General features: G+C 46.4%; 2 non-coding genes across 2 annotated transcripts; both read left to right on the forward strand.

Annotated features, from left to right (window-relative positions):
- Positions 1–979: 979 nt before the first annotated feature.
- LOC143206445 (small subunit ribosomal RNA) lies at positions 980–2,968 on the forward strand. The gene has a single exon (XR_013008411.1). It is a non-coding gene; the product is annotated as a small subunit ribosomal RNA (ribosomal RNA).
- Positions 2,969–3,676: 708 nt separating this feature from the next.
- On the forward strand, positions 3,677–3,831 carry LOC143206444 (5.8S ribosomal RNA). Its single transcript, XR_013008410.1, has one exon. It is a non-coding gene; the product is annotated as a 5.8S ribosomal RNA (ribosomal RNA).
- Positions 3,832–4,243: the final 412 nt, after the last annotated feature.

A 4,243-nucleotide genomic window follows, 5' to 3' on the forward strand; every position in this document is an offset into this window, starting at 1 on the left:
GATCTGTTCTAAAACACCCATACATTTCCGATAGCTGGCGAGAGACCCGCGCTTAAATCGTGTGCGCTTCTACGTGGGGCGATACGAGAGACGGATACGACGGGTCGGGTCGACCGGCGCTGTGACACTTTTACCGAGTGGCTTTTGATCAGCGAAGGTGGTATTACATATTATATGTTAATATATAAGATCCGAACCGTATTTTTTTATTTATCTAAATAAAAAGCGTATTTCGTCGTGTTATTATATATTCGTAACGCTCTCGCGATTTTGTATCGTCGTTTCGTTGTTCTTCCTGGTCGGTTTTTTTCGATATATCGGGAAGCGTACGACGACGACGACGGTATCACTGCGAGATCGCGAATTCGGCGGGAACATTCGGCTTCGTTAGAAGAAGATGATCCACGATTCATATGCGATTGGAATTATTATTTTTATGGACGTATCGGTTTTTCATCGGAACGTTCATAAAACAGCAACACATTTTGCGATAGCTCTCTGCTCTCCGAGCGAGAATAAAATAAAAAATCACGAAACGTTTCTCGTACGAGGTTTCCTTGTCGCTTTATATATTTCTATCTAGCGAAGGGTTCGGAGAGAATGTTTTTCGAGGTCTTATAAACGCCGAACGATATTTTGCGGCATCCAATTTTCGACGTAGTCGACGATCGTCGTCGATAATCGAGATAATTGGGTGCCTAGTCGATCGGTTGTGTATAAAAAAAACAAAAGATGTGTCTAAGATGATGATATCGTTTTGTTTTATTAGACAACTAATATTAAAATGTAAGAGCGTGGCGCCTCGGACCGGTTTTTCCGTCGTCTAGGCGCGCTATCATGCACCTCCTTTTTATTAGTCGTCGATATATATTATATATCGTCGTCTTACGCACACGTTTCTTTATAAGTCAAACTTATAAAATAAACTGTGTCTGTATTTGTTTTATCTGCTTCGTGTCGATAAAATAATAAGAACAGTTCCCTGGTTGATCCTGCCAGTAGTCATATGCTTGTCTCAAAGATTAAGCCATGCATGTCTCAGTACATACCGAATTAAGGTGAAACCGCGAAAGGCTCATTAAATCAGTTATGGTTCCTTAGATCGTACCCACAATTACTTGGATAACTGTGGTAATTCTAGAGCTAATACATGCAAACAGAGCTCCGACCAGAGATGGAAGGAGTGCTTTTATTAGATCAAAACCAATCGGTTTCGGGTTCGCGCTCGTCATCGTACAACTTGGTGACTCTGAATAACTTTAAGCTGATCGCACGGTCTCGCACCGGCGACACATCTTTCAAATGTCTGCCTTATCAACTGTCGATGGTAGGTTCTGCGCCTACCATGGTCGTAACGGGTAACGGGGAATCAGGGTTCGATTCCGGAGAGGGAGCCTGAGAAACGGCTACCACATCCAAGGAAGGCAGCAGGCGCGCAAATTACCCACTCCCGGCACGGGGAGGTAGTGACGAAAAATAACGATACGGGACTCATCCGAGGCCCCGTAATCGGAATGAGTACACTCTAAACCCTTTAACGAGGATCAATTGGAGGGCCAGTCTGGTGCCAGCAGCCGCGGTAATTCCAGCTCCAATAGCGTATATTAAAGTTGTTGCGGTTAAAAAGCTCGTAGTCGAATTTGTGTCTCGCGCCGCCGGTTCATCGTTCGCGGTGTTAACTGGCGTGTTTTTCGCGAGACGTCCTGCCGGTGGGCTTAGTCGTGTCGCGTCGCCGTCGCGCGTGCGTTTCGGCGTGCGTGTTGTGCGCGTCGTGGTTACGACGGCCCAACTCAATCCTGCCGCGGTGCTCTTTACTGAGTGTCGAGGTGGGCCGGCACGTTTACTTTGAACAAATTAGAGTGCTCAAAGCAGGCTAAAATTTCGCCTGAATACTGTATGCATGGAATAATGGAATAGGACCTCGGTTCTATTTTGTTGGTTTTCGGAACCCCGAGGTAATGATTAATAGGAACGGATGGGGGCATTCGTATTGCGACGTTAGAGGTGAAATTCTTGGATCGTCGCAAGACGAACAGAAGCGAAAGCATTTGCCAAAAACGCTTTCATTGATCAAGAACGAAAGTTAGAGGTTCGAAGGCGATCAGATACCGCCCTAGTTCTAACCTTAAACGATGCCAGCTAGCGATCCGTCGACGTTCCCTAATATGACTCGACGGGCAGCTTCCGGGAAACCAAAGCTTTTGGGTTCCGGGGGAAGTATGGTTGCAAAGCTGAAACTTAAAGGAATTGACGGAAGGGCACCACCAGGAGTGGAGCCTGCGGCTTAATTTGACTCAACACGGGAAACCTCACCAGGCCCGGACACCGGAAGGATTGACAGATTGAGAGCTCTTTCTTGATTCGGTGGGTGGTGGTGCATGGCCGTTCTTAGTTGGTGGAGCGATTTGTCTGGTTAATTCCGATAACGAACGAGACTCTAGCCTGCTAACTAGGCGCTTTTTGACATCCTAAAGGCCCGCCGGCCGCGTTGCTTTCGGGTTTCGCGGTTCGTGCGCGGTTTTTACTGTCGGCGTACAAACTATTCTTCTTAGAGGGACAGGCGGCTTCTAGCCGCACGAGATTGAGCAATAACAGGTCTGTGATGCCCTTAGATGTTCTGGGCCGCACGCGCGCTACACTGAAGGAATCAGCGTGTCTTCCCTGGCCGAGCGGCCCGGGTAACCCGCTGAACCTCCTTCGTGCTAGGGATTGGGGCTTGCAATTGTTCCCCATGAACGAGGAATTCCCAGTAAGCGCGAGTCATAAGCTCGCGTTGATTACGTCCCTGCCCTTTGTACACACCGCCCGTCGCTACTACCGATTGAATGATTTAGTGAGGTCTTCGGATCGACACGCGATGGCGTTTCGGCGTCGTCGATGTGTAGGAAAAGATGACCAAACTTGATCATTTAGAGGAAGTAAAAGTCGTAACAAGGTTTCCGTAGGTGAACCTGCGGAAGGATCATTACAGTGTGTTGTTATGCCTATATATATATAATAGGTAAACGTACAAGTCTGTAAAAATCATTGTCGAACGTTAAAGAGCCATCTACGAAGTTCGGAAGTTCCGATCGAATTTCGACGTCGTCAACGTAGCTGTTTTCGGGTACCTATAATATATGGTTTTAAAAGATGTACGCCCGAAAGCGGAGATATATACGATGAAGATGTTGTTATATAGGACGACGAGTAATAATCGTCGGCCTACGACGGATTTCGTTATAAATGGACAAATCGAGCGCAAAATAAAACGATTTTGCCAATTATATTTCTAATCGACGTTTCGATCCTCATATCGACGAACATATACGATGATCGGTAATGTGATTAGTTTACGAAAATCTTATCACCCTTCGTTTGTTTCATTCCAAAAGGGTGAGATTTAGTTTACGAAAATATTGCCAAACTATGATCAGCGTATGCTCTTTTGTTGTCGTACGAGGTGAGACGACGAAAATTTACAACGAACGTCACCATTTCGAGTAGTCTGTCTCCGCTCCTCTCGTTGTGTGTAGTGGAGAAGACGAAAATAAACCGTAAGAGCGTTTTAAAGTCGACGGCGGCTGCGAAAGGGGCGCAAGCGCTGTCTATGACGTGAGCGCGCGTCGTCGTCGTCGTCGTCGTCTTATAATAGAAACGTTTCGATATGCGTTTAAAACCTAACTTAAAAAAAGATTACCCTAAACGGTGGATCACTTGGCTCGTGGGTCGATGAAGAACGCAGCTAATTGCGCGTCAACTTGTGAACTGCAGGACACATGAACATCGACATTTCGAACGCACATTGCGGTCCTGGGATCTCATACCCGGACCACTCCTGGCTGAGGGTCGTATCTCATTTCAAGACTGCTCGGATTTTCTTTGATCTTCGCGATCGACGAGAAATGTCTGAGCGTGCTGAGCGTATAAGCGCGATTCGATCGCGACGTTCTAAAACGTGACAGCGGACCCGTACGTGTGACCTAACTCTCTCGTACGGGTCGTACGAATATGAAAGGGATGAGACGTGTTTAAAACGGTCGTTCGCACGTTTTTGTGATAAACGTAGCGCGCACCATTAATACGATCGTCGTATCCGATAAAATTAGTTTTTAATCGACGTCGGATCGTAGGTGCGTTGTCTCTCGAATACGAGGGAGAAAACACCGTTTTTCGACGGCGCGTCTTTTCCATTCTAAACTTTTATATTTCGTATTGGCTCCTAATCTTCATTATTATGATGATTACGAGCGCCACGCATATT

The sequence above is a fragment of the Rhynchophorus ferrugineus genome, unplaced genomic scaffold (genome assembly GCF_030347505.1).
Source record: "Rhynchophorus ferrugineus isolate W39M unplaced genomic scaffold, kcgeb_rfMv2 rfM695, whole genome shotgun sequence".
Taxonomy (NCBI): Eukaryota; Metazoa; Arthropoda; class Insecta; order Coleoptera; family Curculionidae; genus Rhynchophorus; species Rhynchophorus ferrugineus.